This window comes from Chiloscyllium plagiosum, unplaced genomic scaffold (genome assembly GCF_037043375.1).
Source record: "Chiloscyllium plagiosum isolate Xiang-an unplaced genomic scaffold, Cpla_swu_hap1 HiC_scaffold_48, whole genome shotgun sequence".
Lineage (NCBI taxonomy): Eukaryota > Metazoa > Chordata > Chondrichthyes > Orectolobiformes > Hemiscylliidae > Chiloscyllium > Chiloscyllium plagiosum.
The window spans coordinates 28,825,490-28,852,770 of NW_028270186.1; positions in this window are offsets into that span (position 1 = coordinate 28,825,490).

The window sequence follows — 27,281 nt, forward strand, 5'->3', positions numbered from 1 at the left end:
ATTCAGGGAGACCTGAGGATTTGGTGACCCAACTCTGGATGGAGCATGGGGACTGTAGTTACAGCATCTGGGTGTGTAACATGAACAACAAATGGAGCAGAGGCTGCAGAGAGGGGAAGCTCTGACACCACGCAGTGAGTGCGTGTGGTGAAAGGGATCTGCTGTATCCATCCCGGGTTTTCCAGGAACAGCTTCCCAAGCTTCACTTGACCCAGGAGCAGAGTGTGAGGGGACCCTGACTGAACAAGGATCTGGTCACAGAGCGGTGTCACCTCCTTCAACACGACCTGCAGCTTCACACCCGGGGGAGTATGGTGCTGCCAGTGGCTGCTAGGGTCACGGGTTCATTCAACTTCTATGAACCTGACCTTTCCAGGCAGGACTAGGAGACATATCCATCATTTCCCAGTATCTCAACATCAATGTCACCATTCAGTGATGGAGGATATATATGGTGGATGAGGTAAATAGATTGTTTCTCCCTCAGCAGGAAGCTGCCGGGTATAGCCAGTATAGTGGGATTCCTGATGGTGTACATGGCATCTGCAGAGTCCCCATGTCAATGGGGAGAGGTAGAGGAACGGAAGGAGCTCTCTCTCTCTCTCTCTATTAATGTTACAGTGTGTCCATGCACAGTACATCATGTTGGTGAATATCCCTGTCCTGACAGCAGCCACTGCCTTTTCATTCAGAAGTAGTCAGCCATTCCCATCATCTTCAGGTCTCCACGTAGAAAGAAATGAATATATCTTGGATAAAGGCCGTCCCCTTGATGCATGTGTCAAAACACCATCTCCACCACCAATCAACCACATCAAAGTATTCCATGTGTGCGGAGAGAAATAGGGTCACTTGGAGTGTCTGGGAGCTGACGATCAGGGATGGAGCAAAACCTCCCATGTCTGAACGGGGCTGAGTGAACCCCCCAGTACACAGTATCAAAAAGTCTCCATTTCAGTACGATACTGCCTTCCATTATTCCTGCAAATGAAATGATAGGTTATATCATGTTAAATTCCACCTACCAAACTATTATCTAATTGTCTTTACCTCTCTGAATCTATTTGCAGACTCTCCACCCTCTCTTGATTATTTCATCTCTTGATTATCACAACGACATAACAATTATTTGAAGAGGTGACAAGTAGTTTAGACCAGGGAAACCCAGTGGATGTGGTCGATCTAGACTTCCGAAAGGCCTTTGATAAGGTGAGGGGCCATGGTGTTCGAGGTGAGCTAGTGGCATGGATTGAGGATTGGCTATCTGACAGAAGGCAGAGAGTCGGGATAAAAGGTTCTTTTTTGGAATGGCAGCCGGTAACAAGTCGTGTCCCGCAGGGTTCAGTGTTGGGGCCGCAGCTGTTCACGTTATATATTAATGATCTGGATGAAGGGACTGGGGGCATTCTAGCGAAGTTTGCCGATGATACGAAGTTAGGTGGACAGGCAGGTAGTACTGAGGTGGGGAGGCTGTAGAAGGGTCTAGACAGTTTGGTAGAGTGGTCCAGGAAATGGCTGATGGAATTCAATGTGAGCAAATGCAGGGTCTTGCACATTGGAAAAATGAATACAAGCGTGGACTACTTTCAAAATGTTGAGAAAATTCATAAAGCCAAAATACAAAGGGGTACAAAGTACAAAGTCTGGAAGTGCAAGTCGAGAATTCTCGAAAGGTAAACATGCAGGTTGATCCGTGATTAAGAAAGCGAATGTAATGTTGTCATTTATCTCAAAAGAGTTGGAATATAAAAGCAGCGATGTGCTACTGAGACATTATAAAGTTCTGGTTCGGCCCCATTTGGAGTACTGTGTCCAGTTGTGGGCCCCACACTTCAGGAAGGACATACTGGCACTGGATGGTGTCCAGCGGAGATTCACACGGATGATCCCTGGAATGGTAGGTCTAACATACGAGGAACGGCTGAGGATCCTGGGATTGTATTCATTCGAGTTTAGAATGTTAAGGGGAGATCTAATAGAAACTTACAAGATAATACATGGCTTGGAAAGGATGGATGCTTGGAAGTTGTTTCCGTTAGGCGAGGAGACTAGGACCCGTGGGCACAACCTTAGAATTAGAGGGGGTAAATTCAGAACAGAAATGCGGAGACATTTCTTCAGCCAGAGCGTGGTGGGCCTGTGGAATTAATTGCCACGGAGTGCAGTGGAGGCTGGGACGCTAAATGTCTTCAAGGCAGAGATTGATAAAATCTTGATGTCACAAGGAATAAAGGGCTACGGGGAGAATGCGGGTAAGTGGAGTTGAAATGCCCATCAGCCATGATTAAATTGCGGAGTGGACTCGATGGGCCGAATGGCCTTACTTCCACCCCTATGTCTTATGGTCTTATGGACATCACCAATCTCAGCATCTGTATATCTGTTCCATCCACCTGATCATTAATATAGACTGTAAATATTTCAGAACCCAGCGCTGGTCACTGTGTGACCCTACTAGTTACGTTCTCTCAAAATGATTTATCCTGAGTGCCTGCTTCCTGTATGATACCCAGTCCTCCCCCATTCCTGAGCAACACAGTCGAAGAGTTGAATAAGAACAAGGAGCATCTGTGAGGAATCTAACCCCTTGATGAGACTGATGTCAACGCGGCCTCTGTTCCACTTTCCTGCCATCTCTCCATCCTTAACCCGAGTCTCTTGTTGTAGATTGTGCCACATGAAAAAAATCCACTTCACATCTGCACTTTCAATTACTTTTAGCATTTTACAGACCTCAATGAGATCTCCTTTCATTCTTATAAAGTCGAGAGTATAGAACTAAACTGCTCAATTACTCTTCATAAGACAAACACTTCAAATATGGAATCAATCTAACGAAGCTCTTCTGAATTGCCTCCAATGGAAATACCTCATTCCGCAGGACACCCAAACTGTACTCCAGTTGCAGCCTCACAAATGCGTTGCATAGCTACAGCAACATTCCCTACCTTTCTACTCTATCCTTTTATAAATAAACACTGAAATTATGCTTGCATTTCTCATTACTTGCAGTACCCACAGGAAGGTTTTCTGTGATATGCAAGCAGACACCCAGATCCCTCTGCACCTAAGCACTTTGATCTTTCTCTCCATTTAGATAATAATTTGTCTTTCTTTTATACTGGCCAACTTGAATAGCTCCATATTTATTCACTTTAATTTTCCTTGCTAAATGTTGGCCCATTCATCCAACCTATCCATATGTTTAAAATCTCTTGCATCACCATTCCGAAGTAATTTCCCACCGATGTTAGTGTCATCTGAAAATGTGGCATTGTATTTTCTCTCCCATCAACCCAGTACAGTAATACCATCGATTGCACATGCTTGAAACATGAGAACTGAAATCAATGGCTCAAACTGCATTTGCCAAAAGAAAATGACACATTTATTCCACCTGACTCCATTTTGTTGGATAACCAATCCTCCATCCAAGCTAATAAATTACTCCTAAACCCATGTTGTCTGATCTTGCCATTTACTCTTTGGAGAAGCAACATATCCGATGCTTTCAGGAAGACCAGATATGTTCCATCTCCAGGATTCCCACTAACCACCTTGTTTGTGACATCTTCAAATAACTCAAGCAAACAATTCAAATACGATTTAGCCTTCGTAAAACCATGTTGACTCTGACGAATTGTGGTTTGAGTTTGCAAATGTCCTGAACAATGGACTCTAAAAATTTGCCTTAAATTACAATAATTTGTAGTTGCACTTTAGTCCCTGATGTATAACATTATTATGTTATTCCCTTTCGAAAACCTTCACGTTTTCTTTGTATTCCTGTTTAATGGGCAGAAGGCTTTAAGAGGTCTGCTCCAATTGAGTAAGAGCCATGTGTGGCTGAATGGACTCATCGTCCTGCTGGTGTACAATATCGATGGGCTGACGTCTTTCTGGTGTTCCCATGTTGCCATCTCCAAGGCCAGAATGACCGCCTCCTGTTGCTGTGTTAGAGGATTGAGAGATTATGGAATCTTCCTGTTGCTGGGTAATATTTTGAGGGGCTGATGGGTCTTCCCATACTTCTCCATAACAGGTGGATATACTGAACGGTCTCCTCAAGTAACCCGGAGATGGGACCGAGGGAGTGATTGGTCTTCTCTTCTTCCCATACAACAGACACGTGTCTAAATTACCTCTTCCTTTCTCATGAAAGAAGTCTCAGATAGTTTTTATCCTTATCCAACCCCCTTGCAATAGGCTCGGCGGGTCTGAATGGCCTCCTGTTATCCCAAGTAACAATCTCCAGTCACTGTGTGACCTCTTCCAGTTCCTATGTTACAGACTTGAGGAGGCTGAATGGACTGATCCTGTTGCTGTTTAACAGGATACTGGTGCAGCATAGGCTCGAGTGGCTGATTGGCCTCCTTCTGTAAATGTATGTCAGGCTCCAGGGGCTGACTAGCCTCGTCCTGTTTTGGTGTAACAGGGTCGAAGGTCTGAATATCCTCCTGTTGTTCCTGTGTAACAGGCTGGAGAACGGAATGGATTCCTCCACTATCTGTGTAATTCACTTCACTTGTTGACTCCTTCTGTCATCTATGTTGAAATAAGATCATCCTTAATTTATGTAAACTCCAATGGCTACTGGGTCAACCTGATCACCCTTTCGTTAAAAGCTAGCACCTTCATTTCAAGAATCAGCTGAGGGAACCATCTCTGAGCTGCTTCCAATATAACAACATCCTATCTTCATAGAAGAGGCTAACTCTGTATACACTACTCCAGATGTGATCTCTCTGTACAGCAGCAGCAACACATTACCAGCCTGCTGTAAAGTTTCGTCCCAGGTTAGAGCTGTCTCAGCTCTCTGGGGGAATACAGAGCATTGTTGGAAAATCATTGTCCTTCTCTACTCCATCGGTGTCACGGGAGATCTGGAGAAATTAAAGTTTGAGAAGATCATAAATGATGTGGTGAAATGGTTTCTGCCATTAATCTCCCCAGAGCCGACGTTGCTCAGATTCCACAGAATCTAGTAAGATGGAGCGCAAAAACAGCAAGGAGGAGCAAACATTGATGGGAGTTATATATCAAAGTGAAAGCTGCAGTACAAATGTTGGGCGTGTTATTAAACAGGAAATGAGATATACACATTGGTGGGTACTTCAGTAATAATGTACTGTTTAAATTCTATCTAAACTGTGTTAACCCAATTGAATGATCATGCTGGGAAAAATGGATTTCATGACCACGTGTGAGATGGTTTACATGAACATTATGTCGAGCACTGAGCTCAAGATGAGGTTATTTAGGAATTGGTGTTGAGTGATCAGAAGAGCTAATTGAAACTTTTGCTGGAAAGGACCTTTTGGGAACAGTGACCACAATGTTTTGGTTTTCTTTTATGCTGTTTGAGGACACGATCGTTTTTGTTTTATTTGAAGTAATCGTGAAAAATCTGAGTCATGCAGCCATGAAAGTGTGAGGCGAAAGTGGGGACTACAAATGCTAGAGATCAGAGTCGAAGAGTGCGGTGCTGGAAAATCACAGTCAGGCAGCATACTAACAGCAGATAAATCGATGTTTCGGGCATAAGCCCTTTATCAGGATTGAAACTTCTGGGACAAGGGGGCTGAGAGATAAATGAGAAGGGGGTGCGGCAGGGGGGAGGTAGCTGGGATTGCGGTAGGTAGATGAAGGTGGGGTTGAAAGTGATAGGTGACGAAGGGAGACAGAATGCATCATCTACTGCATCCATTAAACCCATTGTGGTCTTCTCTATATTGGCGAGGCAGGAGGTCAACTTGTGGATCATTTCAGAGAACATCTCTGGGACAGCCACATTGAACAACTCCATCGCCTTGTGGCTGAGCACTTTAACTCCCCTTCCCACTCTGCCAAGGACATGAGGGTCCTGGAACTGCTCCATCACCAAACCCGAGCCACCAGAAACCTGGAGGAAGAAAGCCTCCTCTTCTGCCTTGGGACCCTTCAACCACAGGGGGTGATAGTGGATTCCACCATTTCCCCTAATCCCACCTTATCCTACTCCAACCTTCAAAGTCAGCATAACCCTTTTGAATGATCCTGTGTCTACCTTCCTCCCTATCAATCTGGTCCACCCTCCTCTCCGACTATAACTTTAAACCTCACCTTCATCGACCTATTAGACGAAAGGAGGCAGCTTAGAAAAATGCCAAGTGTTGCAGTCAGCCAATGGATTCAGAGAAATGTAGGACCCAGCAAAGGATGATCAAGAAACTGAGAAGAAAATCAAAAAGAGAAAAAGCGTGCAAACGAAAGAAAAACATAAAGACTGCTAAAAAGCGTCTATCAATGTATGAAAAAAATAAAAACAGTGTCAAATGTGGAACAGTTGCTGCGCGTTCAGGATAATTTATTGCAGAGAACAGAGAAATCGCAGGGAAAAGAAACAGTTTCTTTGCGTCTATCTTCATGGAAGAATGTCCAGAAATTCATCCAGAAATACCAAGTGACAATGGGACTTATGTAAGTAAAGCCTAAGATCATTCTTATCAGTGTTGAGGTCATCTTTGAAAAGAAAGCTGGATTGAGTATTTATTAATCTGACAGACGAGATTCACATCATACAAGAATTTCAGAGGAAGCAGCAATAGACATGTTGATTGCATCGTGGATTGTCACTTTATTTTCCGACACATTCCCGAAAGTCATTTAGCCAATCTGGACAAGGCAAAGGTTATAAATATTATCCAACAGTTGAAGAAAGGATGAATTTGGAGAATGGTGAACTACAGACCAGTTATCTTGTCATCCGCAGTCATGTATCTGTTGGACTCGATTACAAAGAACATGCTACTAGATATATAGAAGGTAATAACATAACTGGGGAGTGTGAGAATGTACCGATGAAAGGAAAACCAGAAGTGACAAACATAGTTTTGGAATGGTTTGAAGATGATTCTTGTGGACATAAGCAATGATGAACCATTGGATAACGTATAGTTGGATATTCATGAGCTTTTTCTAAAGAACTCACACTGTAAGTTCATAAGAAAAGTTAAACCGAGAGATATTTGGAATAACATATGCAAATGGGAAAGTAAAAATTCGGATTACATTCATGTAAATGTAATTGGAAGATAGAGGATGTCGGGCACCAGTTGTATCGAGCGTTGGTGAGACTAAACTTAGAGTATTGTGTACCGTTCGGAGTCCCAATCTCAAAAAGAATATATTGACTACAGAGGAACCGCAAAAGGTATTATCCAGATTAATCCGTAAAATGGCAAGATTGTCTGTTGGGGAATCTCAGCCTGTAATCTCGAGTTTCAAAACATGAGAGGTGATTGTCGTACATCATAGAAACATCGAAAGGACTGAATAATAGAAGGACATGGAGAAGTACTGGTAGGTGAGATAAGGGAGAATCCCACAATATTCTCCACGGACAAGTCGAACAGAATAATCAGCAAACAGTTAGTGTCCATTAGAAACCAAAGGGGCAATCAGTGCGTCAACCCGGAGAACATTGATGGATTGTTACATGAGACCTTCCCATCTATTTTACTTGGGAGAAGGAGGATGCAGGTACAGAATTCAAGAAGATGGACTAGGAAGCTCTTGAACAGATTGATGTAAAATACGAGATTGGATTTGAGGTTTGTTCTGTACAAATTTGGACCAATCTCCCTGTCTGAATGAGTTGTATCACAGGCGGCTGTTGGGGTCAAATGAGGAAAGACCCTGACTGAATATTTTAATTAGAATCTGACCATAAGGGAGGTGTCAGAGAACTGGAGAAACGCTAATACGAATCCACTTCACAGTAAGGGTGGGAGAGATAGACCAGGGAAGTTTAGACGAGCGAGTATTAGATCACTCATAAGGAAACTACTGGAGAAAATAGGGAAGGATAAAATCGAACTCCAATCAGAGTCACAAGGTTTGATCAGGGATAATCATCATGACTTTATCAGAAGGAAGTCACATCCAATTGATTTGATTGAATTAGTTTGAGGAGGTCGATTCTTTAGTTTTGTAGGAAGGCCTTTGACAAATTTCCACCGGGGAAACTGAAAAATAAAGTAAAATCTCACAATATGATGGATAACTTGGCAAGTTACAACGAAAATTGTCTGAGTAGCAGGAGACAGAGGGTGGGGGGAGAAGGCTGTTTGTGTGACTGGAGACCAGTGTCTCCTGGTGTACCACAGAGATCAGTGTTGTGTCCCTTATCGTTTGTGTTATTTATAACAAAATATAGATCTGAATGTGGAGGGGGGCTAGGTGGAGAGTGGGGAAGGTGTGATATGTAAGTGTATGTTTGACATAAAGATTGGCTGGGTGGTTCGCAGTGAGGAGGAAGGTCTTACGTTACAGGAAGATGCAGATGGAATGGTCAGATGGGCACATCAATGGCAGATGGAATGTAACCCTGATAAATATGAGGTGATGCACTTTGGGAGATGGAACCAGGCAGGGGAGGACTCAATGAATGGCAGCACACTGGGAAGCTCAGATTGTGCTTCTCCACACATCCCTGAATGTGACTGGACAGTTGAATGCTTAAAAATGTGTTGCTGGAAAAGCGCAACAGGTCAGGCAGCATCAAAGGAGCAGGAAAATCGATGTTCCGGACAGATTCCTGAAGAAGGCTTTTGCCCAAAACGTTGATTCTGCTGCTCCTTTGATTCTGCCTGACCTGCTGCGCTTTTCCAGCAACACATTGTTTTAGCTCTGATCTCCATCATCTGCATTCCTCACTTTCTCCTGGACTGGTTAATGGACTAGTTAAGAATTGGACCTTGTGTGTAGCGTCTCCTAATCAGGGTGTAGATTATAAGAGCAATACAGGGCTTTGGTTCGGCCAAATGGAGTACTGTATGTGATTCCGGAAACCACATTCCCGGAAGGATGTGAAAGTACTGGAGAGGGTGCAGTGGTGATACACCAGGATGTTCCGTGGGATGGAGCATATCAGCTGTGGAGAGAGGTTGGATAAGCTCGGGTTGTTTACTTTGGAGCAGAGAAGGCTGAGGGGTCAGTGATTCAGAAGGATAATATTATAAGCGACACGAACAGGGTGGATAGACAGCAGCTGTTCCTTTTAGTGAGAGGGTCAAGAACAAAGGAGAACACTGTTAAAGTGAAGAGTTTGAGGTTCATAGATGATTTAAACATTTTTTCACCTCGAGTTGTGGGGTTCTGTGATGACTTCCTGAGAGGGGAATGATCAACTCACAATCGTTAAAAAGTACTTGGACGAGCAATTGGAAGTGTAATAACATTCCAGGCTATGGACCTGGTGTAGGAAAGTGGGACTAATATAGATCGTGCTGTATTTCTGTTGGCACAGAGTTTATGCCCCTGTGAGTGTATGGTGTGAACAGTTTAAGGCAGGAATTGATGGATTTCTGAAGAGTTATATTCATAAGGGTTATCAGAATGAACTGTATTAGCCTGTTAAATTATATCAATGTGAGAAATATGAGAAAACAAGTGCAGTTTCCTTACAGTTTGAAACCAGAGAATGGAGAATGGGGAACAGGGAAATGGCAGAACTATGAAGCCACTACTTCAGTTCTGTCTTCACAAAACTTTCTAACAATACAAGGAAAACCGAGTGTGGTGTGGGAAAATGGTAGAGTACATGGAACAATAAACATAGTAAGTAAATGGTTTAGCAGAAATTATTGTGGCTGAAAGTAATGATCATAGACAACGCTAACATAGATTTATGAAATGGGAATTATGTTTGAGAAACAGACTGGGAGACAAATGAAAGAGAAGCAATGGATGTAAAACATGTTGATTTTTAGAAAAATGTTGGTAATGCTCCAAGCCCAATTTGCAAAATCAAATCAAATATGAACATGTTTCTAGAATGGGACAGCTGGCAGGAAACAGTGAATCGAAATATACAGACTCGGCAAGTAATAGCCTGACATTGTCTGAAAGGTATGATTCTGTGAGTATGACTATGTCCCAGACTCCCCATTACCTTCCCCAGATATCTCCTGTCTCATCAGCAGGGCGCACACAGCAGAAATGGCTGTACAGTTGGATACAGTTGGAAGGGAATTGCTCTTGGAGTCCTCAACAGTGACTCCGTATCCCATGAAGTGTCATGGCATCAGTTTGTACATGGGAAAGGAAACGTCCTGCTGATTTCCATGTACCAGCCTCTCTCAACTGATGAATCAGTACTCCTCCATGCTGACCAACACTTGGAGGAAGCACTGAGGGTAGCACGTACGCAAGATGTACTCTGGGTGGGGGATTTCAATGTTCACCACCAACAGTATCTCAGCTTCAGCATTACTGATCGAGCTAGCCGGTTCCTAAAGGATATAACTGGCTGCAGGTGGTGAAGGAACAAACAAGAGGAAAATACATACTTGACCACAGCCTTACTAATCTGTCAGTTGCAGAAGTGTCTGTCCATGACAGTATCGGTAAGAGTGACCACCGCATAGTCATTGTGGAGACAAAGTCACACCTGCACATTGAGAATAACCTCCATCATTTTGGGTGGTACTATCACGGTGCTAAACAGGACAGACTTCGATCAGATCTAGCAGCTCAAATCTGGATGTCCGTAAGGTGTTGTGGGTCATCAATAGCGTGGAATTGTACTCCCGCATAACCTCATGGCCTGGCATATCCCCCTCGCAACAATTGCCATCAATCCAGAGGATCAACATTGGTTCAATGGAGTGTGCAGAATGGCAGGAGCAGCACCAGGCATACCTGACAATGAGGTGTCAGCCTGGTGAAGCCACCAAACAGGACTACTTGTGCGCCAAACAGCATAAGCAGGAAGTGATAGACAGAGCTAAGTGATCCCACAACCAACGGTTCAGATCTAAGCTCTGCAGTCCTTCCACATCTAGTCGAGAAATGTTGGGATAATTAAACAACTCACTGGAGGAAGAGATTCCACAAATAACCCCTTCCTCCATGATGGAAGAGGACAGCACTTCAGTGTATAAGATAAGGCTGATGCATTCGCAACAATCTTCAGTCAGAAGTGCTGAGTGGATGATCCATTTCAGCCTCCTCTAGTGGTCCTCAGCAATTCAGTTACCAGTCATCAACTAATTTGATTCAGTCCACGCGATATCCAGAAATGGTTGGAGATACTGGATATTCCAAAGGGTCCATACTCTGACAACATTCTGACAATAGTACTGAAAACTTGTGCTCCAGAATTTGCCACTCCCCTAGCCAAACTGTTTCAACACAGTTACAACAATGGCTTTCCCCGAATATGTAGAAAATTACCCAAGTATCTCCTGTATATAAAAAGCAAAACAAATCCAATCCGTCGAATTACCACTTCATCAGTCTATTCTCGATCATCAGTAAAGTGGTGGAAGGTCTCAGTGCTTTTAAGTAGCACCTGCTCAGCAATAACCTGCTCAATGACGACCAGTTTGGGCTCCACCAGGGCCACTCAGCTCCTGACCTCAAACATGGACAAAAGAGCTGAATTCCAGAGGTGGGGTGAGAGTGACAGTCCTTTAAAACGAGGCTGCCTTCGACCAAGTGTGGTATCAAGGGGCCTTAACAAAACTGGAATCAATGTGAATCAGAGGCAAACTCCCTGCTGGTTAGAATCATACCTGACACGTAGGAAGGTGGTCATGGTTGATAAAGGTCAGTCAACTCAGCTCCAAGTCTGTAGGAGTCCCTCGAGCAGTGGCCGAAAACTTCTTCAGGGCTGCTTCATCAATGACCTTCCCTCCATTTTAAGGTCAGAAGTGGGGATGTTCGCCAATGATTGTACAATGTTCTGCAACATTTGTGGATCCTCAGATACTGAAGCACTCCATGTTCAAATGCGACAAGATCTGGATAGTATCCAGGCTGGTAAGTGGCAAGTAATATTCAGGCCACACAAATGCCAGACCGTGACCATCACCAATAAAATACAATCTAACCTGCCCCTTGGTATTCAATGGTGTTGCTATCAATGAACCCCCAGTATCAAAGTCCTGGTGGGTAATCATTGCTCAGAAACTCACTGGTCTCGCCACATAAACACAGTAACTACAAGAGCAGGTCCGAAGCTGGGAATACTGTGGCGAGAAACTCACATCCTGATTTCCAAAAGTCTGTCCATCATCTACAATGCATAAGTCAGAAGTGTAATAGAAGACTCCCAATTTGCTTGGATGACTGCAGCCCCAAAAACACTCAAGAACCTTTTTACCATCCAGGACAAAGCAACCAGTTTGATTGTCCCTACACCCACAATGCTCCACCATCAACGCTCAGCAGCAGCAGCAGCAGCAGTGTTTTACTATCTATATGCTGCAGTGAAATGATTCACCAAAGATCCTCAGAGACCATCTTCCCAACACACGACCAAGTCTATCTAGAAGGACAAGGGCTGCAGATGTATGGAAATACAATCATCTTTAGGTTCCCCTCCAAGCCATTCACCATCCTGACTTGGAAATATATCACTGCTCCTTCACTGTCACTGGATCAGAATCCTGAGATTCCCTTGCTAATGGCATTGGAGGTCAACAGCAGCAGGTGGACTGCAGCGTTCAACAAGGCAGCTCACCACCACCTTCTCAAGGGCAACTAGGGTCAGGTAATAAATGCTGGCCCAGCCAGTGACACCCAGATTCACGAAATAAATAAATAGAAATGAACAGAGGAAGGTTGCTGAGGTGTCACAGGGATCGGTGCTTGGGGCCCAGCTGTTCACAATGCCCATTAAACATTTGGTTACTGGAATCAGATACAATATATCCCAGCCTGCTGACAGCACTAACGGATGTGGGATTGTGAGTGGGTGAGGATGTAAAAAAGCACCGAGAAGACTAAGACAAGTGGAGTGAATGGGTAAATACGTGACAGAGAGAGAACAATGTGGATAGAGGTGACGGTGTGCCCTTTGGTGGAAACGATAAATTGGCAGCCGACCATTTGAAAGGGATTGGTTGAAACATATTGATCTACAAAGGGACGTATGCTCCTTTTTGTTGTTTCCTTCTGCATAAACCTCTGAGGCCCCTGCAGCGCAGAGAGTCCTGCAACCAGAAGTCAATACTGGGCATGGCATTGGCACGCTGCCCAGTGTATATACAACCAGCAAGTGGGGAGCTATAACATTGAAAAGGATCTGGATCTCCTTGTACACCAGTCACTGAAAGCAATATTGCAGGAAAGAAAGCAGGAAAGAAGATAAATGGTGTGCTGACCTTCATTTCAGGGGGATGTGAGTCCAGGAGAAATGGTGTCTTACTGTAGCTGTACAGGGCCTTGGTGAGACATCATCTCAAACATTGTGCAGTATTGTGGACAGTTCTCATCTCCATACCTAATAAAGGACAAACCTGACATTGACAGAGAGCAGTGAAGAATGACCAGACTGATATCTGGGACGGCGAGCTTGTTGTGGGAGCAGAGTTTGTGGTGACTGAGCCAGTATTCCATGGGGTTTGGGAAAATGAGTGGAGAAATCAGTGAAATATATAAAACTCTGACAGGGTGATTCAGATTGGAAGCAGGAATGATAATTCCCCTGGCTGGTACAGGAAGGTCACTCTGCATTGAGATGAGAATAAATGCATGTACTCACTGACTGGGGAACCTGGGGAATTCACTCGCACCTGGAAACCGAGACACTGATTATAAATAAGGATTTAGAGACAGTTAAGGGATGGTGGGAGAGCAGGAGTACAGTGTGGAAATGAAGGGCCAACCATCATTTCATTGAATGGGTTGCAAACTCGATGGACCAAACGTACTATTGCACCGCCTATTTTATAGCTTCCCAAGGTTACTCACATTAACGGATATGTATATTGTGTGGGGTAAGTGCATTGCGGAGATTTTTTTTCATGAACTAGAATGGGGAGGCTCAAAGTGTTGCATGATCTATTCCTTTCCCGATGTTTCTGTGCAGTCTGTGGGAAAGCTCGGTAAATGTTGTCACAAGCTCTCAGATGTTAGGAATGAGGTTTCTGCAGGGTCGACAGGACTGTGTTGCCATTCCTTTCTCCGACACTGATGCTGAGTCCGGGTGTTCTGTCCGGTTTCATCCTTTCAGACCTCGGAGTAGTTTGATACAAATGAGTGCCTTGATTGACCGTTTCAGAGACCATTGAAATGTTTATCACATGTCAGGGTCTTTGGAGTCAGTTTTAGGCCAGCCCAGGAAATCACGGGAGATTCACTTCCTAAAAGTATATTGGAGAAGGAAATTCTGTATCCATATTGGCTTCAAGGTCACTGTTACTGACACCAGATTTTAGATCTCGATATTTTATTAATTGCTTTTAACTTCCACCCGCTGCCAGAGTATTAGCCTGGTCTGGATTAGTAATCCAGTGACATTTCCACAGTACCATATCCACATGGGGATCTATCGGAAACCACACTGAACTGGTTACTTCTGTGCTGCTTGACACTCAGTCCCACAAATTTGGCTGTTATGATGGGACTGAGGGGGTAGCAATTGGTCAGTTTGTAATATTTCCCGTCTTAGTGGACAGGACACAGCTGAATAATTTTCCACATTGCCAGGGAGATGTCAGAGTTGGAGCTGGAATGAAACAGCTTCCCCAGGGACACGGCTTGTTGTGCAGCACAAGTCTTCAGTCCCATTGCAGGAATGGGGTCAGGACCCATTGTCTGTGTCGTATCTACTGTGTTCAGCTGTTTCTTCATGTCACGTGCAGCGAATCAAATTGGCTGAAGACTGCCATCTGTGATTTTGTTGGCATCATGGTGAGGGTGAGGTGTATCATCGACTCAACACTTCTGGCAGAGGATGGTGCAGATAAAACATCCTTCTCTTTTACACTGATGTGCAGGTCTGTTCCATTATTTAGGATGGGGATGTTTGTGGAGCCCTCGCCTCCAGTCATTTGTTTAATTGTCCATCACCATTTATGACTGACTGTGGCAGAACTGCTGGGCTTCGTTCAGATCTTTTGGTCAAGTCCCGTAGCTTTAATGAGTTAGCATCAGGTTAAGGTTCATGTGATTCTGACTCTGACATGTTCACCCACACTCGTCACCGAACCATAGATGGTGTTGATGGTAATGACAGACTGAGGTGTCATCCTGGCAAAAAGTTACAGGTTGTGGTTGAATGCTGTTCTGTTTCTCCTGCTGCTGTGGTTTACAGCACTACATAAATACGCAGTTTCGAGCTGCAATATCTGCAATGCAATTCTGCTGTCTGTTCCCCAATTCTCAGAGACCCATTCACCCATCAGCCCTGCACTCAGTGACCTAACCTGGTTTCTGATGTGGAAATACTTCCATTTTCAAACTCTCATTCTGCTGAGGGTCTGTCTCCCTGGGTCTTGCTTCCAATCTGACACATTCCACAAAAACATTTAACTGATCTTAATTTAAATGTTTAATTCAAATGTTTAATTCAGCTGAATCTTTTTCCTTGAGAAATGCCATCTTCTGTGTTGAAAGTGAATGTGTTTCCTCTGTTTCTCTCCCTGACCATGATTAACATCTCTGTAGACAATAGACCATAGGTGCAGGAGTAGGCCATTCTGCCCTTCGAGCCTGCACCACCATTCAATATGATCATAGCTGATCATCCTTAATCAGTATCCTGTTCCTGCCTTATTTCCATAACCCTTGATTCCCCTATCCCTAAGAACTCTATCCAACTCTTTCTTAAATGAATCTGAAGACTGGGCCGCCACTGCCCTCTGGGGCAGCGCATTTCACACAGCCACCACTCTCTGGGTGAAGACGTTTCTCCTCATCTCTGTCCTAAATGGTCTACCCCATATTTTTAAGCTGTGTCCTGCCTCCAGAGTGTCCAATCCTTTAATAATCTTACATGTCTCAAACAGATCCCCTCTCAGTCTTCCAAACTCAGGAGTATACAAGCCCAGTCGCTCCAGTCTTTCAGCGTAAGGTAGTTCCGCATTCCAGGAATTGACCTTGTGAACCTACGCTGCACTCCCTCAATAGCCAGAATGTATTTCCTCAAATTTAGAGACCAGAACTGCACACAATATTCCAGGTGTGGTCTCACCAGGGCCCTGTACAGCTGCAGAAGAACCTCTTTGCTTTTATACTCAATCCCTCTTGTTCCGAAGGCCAGCAATGTATTAGCCTTCTTCCCTACCTGCTGTACATCCATGCTTACCTTCATTGATTGGTGTACATGAACACCCACGTCTCTTTGTACTGCTCCTTTACCTAAATTGATTCCATTGAGGTACTAGTCTGCCTTCCTGTTCTTGCCACCAAAGTGGATAACCATACATTTATCCACATTAAACTGCATCTGCCATGCATCTGCCCACTCAACTAACCTGTTCAGGTCACCTGGTAATCTCCTAACACCCTCCTCACATATCACCCTGCCACCCAGCTTAGTATCATCAGCAAATTTGCTAATGTTATTACTAATACCATCTTCTATATCATTAATATATATTGTAAAAAGCTGCAGTCCCAGCACTGATCCCTGCGATACCCACTGGTCACTGCCTGCCATTCCAAAATAGAGCTGTTTATCACTACTCTTTGTTTCCTGTCAGCCAACCAACTTTCAGTCCAAGTTAGTACTTTGCCCCCAATACCATGCGCCCTAATTTTGCTCACTAACCTCCTATGTGGGACTTCATCAAAAGCTTTCTGAAAGTCCAGGTACACTACATCTACTGGATCTCCCATGTCCATCTTCAGAGTTACATCCTCAAAAAAATTCAGAAGATTAGTCAAGCATGATTTCCCCTTCATAAATCCATGCTGACTCTGACCTATCCTGTTACTACTATCCAGATGTGTCGTAATTTCATCCTTTATAATCGACTCCAGCATCTTTCCCACCACTGATGTCAGACTGACTGGTTTATAATTTCCTGCTTTCTCTCTCCCACCTTTCTTAAAAGGTTGTCCAACATTAGTCACCCTTCAATCCGCAGAAACTGATCCCTAATCTTTCGAACTCTGGAAAACAATTACCAACGCATCCACGATTTCTCGAGCCACCTCCTTCAGTACCCGGGTTCTAGACCATCAGGCCCCGGGGACTTATCAACCTTCAGATCTAACAGTCTCTCCAACACCAATTCCTGGCAAATATAAATTCCCTTCAGTTCAGGTCCTTCAGCCACTGTTACCTCAGGGATTGTTTGTGTCTTGCCCAGTGAACACAGATCCGAAGTACCAATTCAATTCTTCTGCCATTTCTTTGTTCCCCGTAATATATTCCCCTGTTTCTGTATTCAATGGCCCAATTTTAGTCTTAACCATTTTGTTTTTTGCCTTTCACATACCTAAAAAAGCTTTTACTATCCCCCTTTATATTTTTGGCCAGTTAACTTCGTCCCTCATTTTTTTTCCTCCGCATATTTCCTTCTTAGTAATCCTCTTTTGTTCTTTAAAAGCTTCCGAGTCCTCAGTTTTCCCACTTATCTTTGCTGAGTTATACTTTTTCTGTTTTAACTTTATATGTTTCTTAACTTCCCTCATCAGCCACGGCCACCCATGACTCCTCCTAGGATCTTTCTTCCTTTTTGGAATGAACTGATCCTGCATCTTCTGCATTATACACTGAAGTATCTGCCATTGTTCTTCCACTGTCATCCCTGCTAAGGTATTGCACCATTGAACTTTGGCCAGCTCCTCCCTCATAGCTCCATTATTCCCTTTATTCAACAGAAATATTATCACTTCCGATTGTACTCTCTCCCTCTCAAATTGCAGATTGAAACTTATTGGATTATGGTCACTACTTCCCAATGGCTCCTTCACTTCGAAGTTCCTGATCAATTCTGGTTCGTTGCACAATACCAGATCCAGCATTGCCTTCTCCCTGGTCGGCTCCAGCACCAGCTGTTCTAAGAATCCATCTCTGAGGCACTCCACAAAGTCTCTTTCTTGGGGTCCAATACAATCCTGATTCTCCCGGTCTACCTGCATGTTGAAATCCCCAATAACAACTGTAGTAATATCTTTGCGACAGGCCAATTTCAGCGCCTGATTTCACTTATATCCGACATCCAGACTACTGTTTGGGGGCCTGTAGATAACTCCCAAGAGGGTTTTTTTACGCTTAGAATTTCTCAGCTCTATCCACACTGACTCTACATCCCCTGACTCTAGGTTTCCCCCGCACAAGGGACTGAATATCACCTCTTACCAACAGGGCCATCCCACCCCCTCTGCCCGTCAGTCTGTCCTTATGATAGCACGTGTAAACTTGAATATTCATTTTGCAAGCACTGTCCACTTGAGGCCACGTCTCAGTTATCACTAGAATATGGTATCTGCCAATTTTCAAAAGAGCCTCAAGCTCATCCATCTTATTTATCATACTTCATGCATTCATATTTAAAGTATTTTTTTAATTTGTTACTGCCCTCACTCTTCTCATCAACTCCTATTTCACGCAACCTGACAGTATGATCCCTTTTTGCGTTTTCTGCATCATTGATACAGTTGTCTTTCTTGACTTCCCTTGTTCTAACTTTCCCTTCAATTTCCTTCTTCAACATCCAGTTTGTCCCCCCCCCCCACCCCACTTAGTTTAAACGCAGCTGTGTTGCAGTAGCAAACCTGCCTGCCAAAATGCTGGTCTCCAACCTACTAAGGTGAAAACTGTCTCTCTTGTATAATTTATGCTTACCACAAAACATACCCCAGTGATCCAAGAATTTAAATCCTTGCTTCCTGCACCAGTTCCCCAGCCACACTTTCAAGTCCATTATCTCCCTGTTTCTGGCCTCATCAGACTGAGGAACTGGAAACAAACCGGAGATAACCACCCTGGACATCCTGCTTTTCAGCCTTCTTCCTAGTTCTCCGAAGTCCCGCTGTAGTATGTTCCTCCTCTTCTTCCCAACATCATTTGTGCCGACATGTACCACCACGTTTGGCTCTTCACCTTGAGAGAAAGGGAAGTTATCACTTCAGATGAGGATCAAATAATGTTTTAATGCTTTATAAATGTTATACATCGTGTGCATCATTTTTCGTTAACTGTACCTCCGTTGTTCATTCAGAATGTGTTGTACACATATGAAAAATTTTATTTATCTGAACACACACTGATTAAACAGTGTATATAAAATCATTTTTCCTCCATTTCAAACTATCCTGTTGTCGTGCTAGCAGGACATGTGAACACCAACTGACCATCAAAAGACATGACCCACTATCATAAAGAAGGACACCACGTTGACTGTGACAACACACACTTCCTAGGACAAAGCCACGCACGAAACTTCTGAGAGGCATGACATTCTAGCCAGACGTACATCAATAAACATATCAATTTATATCCTATCTACCTTCCCTTGAAAAAAACTGGAAATAACATCATGCGCCTTAAGAAACCAAGACCTATAAATAGAAAGACAGGACATACCAACAGTGCGTCACCAGAGACTCTCCCTGATGATGTAACCTAGTCATGGTGACGAAACATCTGAGAACAAACCTTCAAGCTCAGCGAGCTCACTTACATACTTGTAAATGGCTATCTTTCTCTTAATAGTGGAATTTGGGACTTCTCTGTCATTCATCTTTTAACAGATTACGAGGCGAGGTGAGCTTTTCTGGGTGGGTGGTCTTAATTAACAGAGGGGTTAGACATCGACATCATAACGGTTTGAGGGCTTGTCGTATGGGACTTGAACAGATTTGGGATACAAAAGGTCCCAGCAGATTCCATCACTTGGCAGTTAGTGACCTAGATCTTCAAATAAAACAGGTGACAAAATTCATTTAATTTTGTTTCCTTGTGGTTGGTTAAATTAAAAGAAATGGCTTTTAACATTACTAAAGAGGTTCTGAGGTTTGAAGATGATTCACAAGTTTGCCGACAAAGTTTAGAAAGACAAAGGAAGGGCATACTTTTAGAATTAACATGTAGATTAGAATTGGGTTTCACCAGGGACAAAAGGAAAGCTGTCACCATAATGGAGTTGGTCAAGCACTTTGGTGTATCAGAGAAGCAGGAAACTGCAGTCGAGTTGGAAAAAAACTTAAATTGCAAGTGTGGCAACTGTAAGTAACAGGTAGTAATAAAACCAGAATCTTTCTTGCCAATTCCTGTATTCATAGAACCTTTCACGCGGCTTATGATTAATTGTGGAGCTCCCCTTTCTAAAGTAAAATTGGAAACCAATATTTGCTGATCATAATGGATGTGTCTACCAGATTTCCATGGATAATTCCATTATCGGGTGTTAAGGCAAAAAGGGAGGTAGAGGAGTTGTTGGTACCTTTACTCACTGTGAGCTACGCAGTGTGATTCAGACAGACCAAGGGTCTCATTTTCCCGCTCAGCTGTTTAAGGACGTCATGGATAACTTCGGCACGCAGCAGTTTAAATCAAGTGCATCTCATCCCGAATCCCAGGGGGCCTTGGAAAGTTGGCATCAGAAGCTGAAGACAATATTAACAGCGTGCTGTCAGAATTACCCAAATCATTGGAATAAAGGCGTCTCATTATATTGTTTGCCATTGGAGATGCCCCAAATAAATCTGCTCACTTTACATCCTTTGAGTTAATATTCATATACGAAGTGAGAGGTCCTTTGAAATTAATTAAATTTAAATTGACAGGACCGAAGTCGGAGATCTCACACTTGTATGATGTATCTGAGGTAAGGGAGAAATTAGATGGAGTAGGTGAGTTAGCTAAACAACACCTGAAGGGGGCACAGCATGGAATGAAGCAGGTGACAGATAAAAACGCTGAAACTTTGACGATTTCCCGTGGGATGACATATTAGTATTGCCAGCAGTGGTAGGAAATCCCTTTAAAGCCAGGTTTAGTGGCCCCTTTCAAATTAAAAAAAAATGTTGAGTCAGTTAAACTATCTGGTCAAGGTACTGGATATGACAAAAAATGCTAGAGAATGTCATGTGAATGAATAATGCTCCAGATACATTGAAGACTCCGGAACAGAGTTGTGGCCAGCTGAATAAATTGTGCAGTTTATCTGTATGATGTAGTGATCGTTAGCAAGTGATTGAAAGCTCACATGTTACAATTGGCAGAGCATGTTGAATGATTGCAAGAAGCAAACTTGGTAATAAACTTAAAGAAAACAGAATTTGCGAAGGCAGAGGTGATGTTCTTGGGACATTACATTGGACATGGAAGGTTGACCCCATGGAACACAAAGACGAAGGGCTTTGAGGAATTTCCACGACCATCCTCGAAGAAAGAGGTGCTTCGATTTTTGGAACTGAGTGGATTTTATCGGAAGTTTGTTGCAAACTTCAGCAGCGTATTGGCACCACTGACGGATTTATTAAAGAAGAACACAGAATTGTGGTAGACAGAACAATGCCAGGAGGCATTAGAGAATTTTAAAGCCGGATTAATCATCGCACTAGTTTTAGCTGCACCAAATATTTTGAAAAATTTGAAAATTGTATTTGATGCTAGGGGTATAGGTGTCGGAGAAGTATTGATACAGCAAGATGATGTTGGAATTGAATGGCCAATTAGCTACTTGTCGGAAAAAACAATATCCACCAGAAAAAAAAATACAAAATCTCCCTTATTGTAAAAGAATGATTAAGCTTCGCACGGGACTGACAATATTTTGATGTTTGGATTAGTGGTGCTGGAAGAGCACAGCAATTCATGCAGTCCGAGGATTTTGCCTGTCCTTGGATGCTGCCTGAATTGCTGTGCTCTTCCAGCACCACTAATCCAGAATCTGGTTTCCAGCATCTGCAGTCATTGTTTTTACCTCAATATTTTGATGTTTATATGACAAACATTTTGTCAGAGATGGTTGTGGACAACGACAATCCTCTCGCATTTTTTTTTAATATTTAAAGAACAGAATATGAGACAATTTCATTGGAGTCTTATGTTACCGACTTTAACCTTACAAAACGTACATGCAGTGGGTCCTAAAATGTGATAGCAGATGTGTTATCCCAGATTTAAAGGAAAAAGTTTCGATAAGATTTGACTTATTGCAGTGTTATATATGTGTGCAGAATTAATATGTATGGTATGGCCGAGATTAATACTTTTGGAATTCATAATAATGGGATTAAGAATTAGAGGAAAAGAAATGAAACCATTTTTTCATTCTGCTGGTTCATGTTTTTTTTTCTGAAGTGGGGAGGTGTTATGAAGCCGAAAGCATGTCCGGTCACTTTCAGACAGAACGGGTTTTGCTGAATAGAAAGTACAGCCACAGATGCCAGCTAAAATTCACTCTGTTCCACATGTCACCATTAGCTGGGAAATGGATACCTGAGTTTTGGTTTCTGTTTTGACAACAATTCAAATAAAACCAAAGAGTTTAAATAACGCTCAGGATACCAGAAGCCAACGGAATTTGAATATTGTTGTTTGGGCACCTGGAAAGCAATCAAATTATGAGAATTATTGTATCATGGGGAGTATATAAACCCAGCATTTTGAACTCTAGAGGGAGAGCCACTGCCATCCAACAGCAGTGTAACTGCTGTAGAGCAGGAGTGCTAACTGGTCATCTCAAACACTTTCTATCAAATATACATGTCCATTTAAAAGCTACTTGCAATATATAAAAAAAACATGATCCAGGGAGATCAGCAGCTGGAAGAGTGAACACAGCGGGGAAGATGGATTCTGTGTGGTCTTGAGATTGTAATGTTTAATATGTGGGTTGTTGGAACAGCATATTTTTACAGAGTTGGAGTCAGATAGTAAGTAGCTAAGAAAAGAGGGGCGTGTATTCGTGAATAGTTGTTGTTTAGTATTCACTATTAAAGATAAGAAACTAACTTGTTATTTTTTGTTTAAGTAGTGGAATGTAGGAGATCTGTGTTGCTCATATTTTAAAAGATTACGAGCTTTTCTGGGTGTTTAGCTTTAATTAACAGAGGGGTTCAACTCTATTTTGTAAATGTCCACCCACGCTCACCCCATTTCCCTGCAGTTGGCCCATATCCTTCCAGTCCTTTCCTATCCACATATTTATCCAAATGCTTTTGAAATATTGTTAATGTACCCCCTCAGCCCCATCTGCTGGCAGCTCAACCACGTACCATCTCTGGGAAAAGAAGTGACCCCCCAGGTTGCCTTTTATTCCTTCCACTTTAACCTTAAACTGAACCCATCCAGTCCTCGATTCTCTACACCTTGGAAGAAGACTGAGAGCATTGACCCTATTCATATCCCTTGTGATCTTATATAGCTCTATTAGGACACCCTACACGCTAAGGAAAATGTCCTAGCTCGTCCAACATCTCCCTGTAACTCAAACCATCGGGTCCTGGCAACGTCTTTGTGAATTTCTTCTGCACTATTTCTAGTTTAATAACATTATCCTGATAACAAAGGTGACAAAACTGAACACAATACTCCAAGTGCGGCCTTACCAAAGTCCTGTGTAACTGCAACATAAATTCCCAACTCTATACTCAATATCCTGCCTGATGAAGGCCAGTGTGCCAACAGCCCTCTTCACTGCCCTCTCTACATGTGACTCCACTCTGAGAGAACAGTGCACCTGAACACCAAGGTCTCTCTGCCCACTACACCCCTTAAGGCCCTCTCATTCACCGTGAAACTCCTACCTTGATTTGATTTTCCATAATGCAAGACCTCACACTTCTATATTGAATTCCATTTGCCATTTCTCGGCCCACTTCCCCACCTGATTACGGTCCTGCTGCAATTTCTGATAAACTTCCTCACTGAACATGCTCCCACTCACTTTAGTGTCATCTGCAAACTTACTAATCATATCTTGTACATTCTCAACCAAATCATAGATAACAAACAGCAATGGACCTAGCCTCCAGTCTGACAAGCACCCTTCCACTAAACCCTCTGCTTCCTACCATCAAGCCAACTGTGTATCCAATTGGCCAGTTCCCCCAGCATTCCATGTGATGTAACCTTCCTGAGCAGCCTGCCATGTGGAAACTTATCAAAGGTCTTACTGAAATCCATAGAGACTATGGCTGCTGCTCTGCCTTCGTCAACTTTCTTGGTCACTTCATCAAAGAACTCTAACAAATTTGGGAAGCATGATCTCCCACTCACAGGTCTATGTTGACTGCTCCGAATCAAACCCTCTGTATGTAATGGGTGCAGACAATGGTGTGATGTCCTTCATTGCACGATGATTCGAGTACATAAGTAAAGCCATCTTCCTGCAGTTGTAGAGCCTTGCTGAGAGAGCATTAGGGACACTCTCTACAGAGTTGATCTCCTTTGTAAGGAATTATCTCCTTACCACAGATACGGGTGATGGTAACATGAGGATAGAGTGAAGAAGCTGAGTGTTTAATCAGTAGAGCTGTGAGAGATGAAGAAATGGTGATGCTGAAACGCGAGGAGTGGCAGCGATCACTTATTTCCAAAAGAGACATTGATAGGGTGAGAAATTCCATACTTTACCTAGGATTGATTGGTTTGATTTATTGTCACGTGTACCTCAGTACAGGGAAACACTTTATTTATGAGCAGTGGAGGCAGATCATAGTAAGGTTGAACAGGCAGATCATAGGGTGGAAATAGGCTTGGACAGAAGAAGGCGTTCAGGTTACACTGAGCAGGACGTGCACTAGACAAGATCAACATGAATAATGCCATCATTATTTGAACTTAGAGAGTCCATTCAACAGTCTAACCTTCCATCTGAAACAGGTAGCCATTCCCACCAGCATCCGCCCTACATAGAAACACCAGGCTGTCTTCTCCGAGATGAAAGATGCCTTCTTGAGACTTCACACAAGACATATGGCTTCCCTCCTCACCACCAGAACACCACGTTAAGTGTGTATCATGAGTGACGGCGCCACGAGGAACAACGTGGAGCAATCTGTCTGTGCAGCCTCTGCTCCACTTGGTCATCATATTAGAGCATCATTAGGAGATAGTGCGGACTGTGGGTGCTGGAGATCAGAGTAGACAGTGGATGGCTGGAAAAGCACAGCAGGAGAGTCGACGTTTTGGGCATAAGCCATTCATCAGGATCAGCATCAATTATCTCATTCTGTCCCCGTGTAAGTGCATTGAGGTGGGAATGGCCTCCTGCTGTTCCTGTGTAAGTGACTCAAGGGATTGAATGGCTTCTTCATTGTCGATTGGACAGGGCCAAGAGCCTGATTGGGTTACCCCTGGTTCCTGTTTGACAGCTCGATGTGCTGACAAGTGTGATGATGTTGCAGCTTTAAGAGGTTATTTTGTCCTGGTTTCTTTTAAGAGAGAGATTGAATGATCGTTACCAAGCTGGCTAGTTAAGACCACTTGGGTAAACAGCGAGGGAGGCCTTGGGTTTATTTTAATGAAGACTGAATGGGTGTGGCCAGCTCTCATAGATTAGGATCTCTGGGTTTTGCTTTCTCAGTAATAACAGAAACTATTGGGGTCTCCACAGAGTTGGAAGCTTCAGTGAATGTCTCCTGGCTGCTACGCTCTCTTAATTTTCTCTTGATGCTGTTTTTAATTCCTGGATTGGAGAAATATTTGTGACATTCTGTGTCTGAATATTCCTTTTTGCCAAGGGCTGTGGTTATGCGATTTTCCTGTATTGGAACAGTTCATTAGTAATCACTCCACAATCTATTATTCTGTTAACTTGGCCAATAGAATTGAGTTATTCTAAATTTCCCTTTCCTTGGTTTCATTTTATCTTCCATGTTTAAATAAATGGTGTTTTGCTTCACAACGAGTAGTTTGACCAGTCACATTGCATCTGGAACAGACAGTTTACATTTCATTTAAAATATGAAAATATTAGAGTCTAGGTTAACGCCCTCAAATATTTTTGAGGGGCTCTGGCGTGGTCCATCACACTAGACTCCTTCTCTTCCTGAGTAATAGGCTGCAGGCACTGAATGGGCTGTCCCTGTTCTTCTCCAATAGTGTCAATGGGCTGAATGATTTCCTCATATTCCTGTGAAACCAGAGTGAGCTGCTGAATGAACTCTTGTTTTACTGTCGCAATGTGCAGTGTCAGGCAGTGCTGTTACATGAATGCTACAGACACTTTAACAGAAAAAACCTGATTGGTGTCTGGGTCTTGCTGCACATGGACAGAGACCAGTTCAGGAGCTGACGAGGGACAAAATGTTCTGAACATTGTGGAATCTTCAGTGACCATCCCCACTTCTGATCTTATGGTGGGGAGGGTGGGGGCGGGGAGACATTGATGAAGAAGCTGAAGATGTTTGTGAAGAGGAAGCTACCCTGAGGATCTCGCACAGAGGTGACCCAGGACTGAGATGATGAACATCTTCCTTTGTGCCATGTTTGATCCCAAACACTGGAGAGTTTACTCTGATTCCCATTAACTCCAGTTTTGTTAAGTTCCTTGATGCCAGCAGAAGTTAACCACTGCCTTGATATCAGGGCCAGTCATTTTTGTCTGAACCCTTGTATCAGCCTCTTTTGTTCATATCAAGAGGTCATGGTATAGGAGCAGCGAGTGCTTTCTTCAAACAGGTGGTATTGAATGTCAGGATTTCTGTTCTCAACACTGTTCGGTGAGCTAGATGACTGAAAGTGTTTCAAGACAAGGTCGATGGATATTGACCTGCCAGAGAATTGAGGGCAATGAAGAATTGGGAATGAAAGAGGATTTGAGACCAAGAGCATATCCGCCACGATCTTAGGGAAGGGCAAGGCAGGCTTGGGGAGTGAACGACCTCCCCCTGTTTCTGATGTACTCACATTCTGTGATTGAAAAGTTAGTGGGTGTTATTTTCATGAATGTGCAATTACTGAATATTGCAGCCAGGGAGACCAGAGGATTTTGTGAGTCATCTGTGGGTGAGGTAAGTTGCCTATATTCTCAGTGAATTTGGGTCTACAACATGACCAACAAATGAAGCACAAGTTGCAGAGAGGGGAAATTTTGTAAAGCGAGATGAGGGGCCTCTTTCATACCCAGCCTGGGTTTTCCAATTACATTTCCCAAATCACCTCAAAGCATGTGGGACTGTCTTCAAGGGCTGAATGGTCTCCTCTGTTTCTGTGCATCAGGTTATAGATGTAAGTAGCCTCCAACCGCTCCTGTCTAGCAGGTATGAGGGGCTGAATGGAACACAGAAACATGGGACTGAGGAGCAGGAGTGGGGCATTAGATACTTTGAGCCTTCTCCACCAGGCACTAAGACTGTGGCTGATCAGGTTGGGGTCTCAGCTCCACTTTCCTGACTGTATCCCATTATCCGTGACTCACTTCCCTGTCAAATATTTAACTAACGCAGTTTTCAGTCCATGTGAACATCGAGGCACAATAAAAACTTCCAGTGAAGAGATTTCCCACTTGAAAGGTCCTTTAAGAATTTTTCGTCATTCTTCTTATGGAATCCTGCAGAGAGCCCTGCAGAACGGAAACAGACCCGTTAGTCCATCTGTTCAC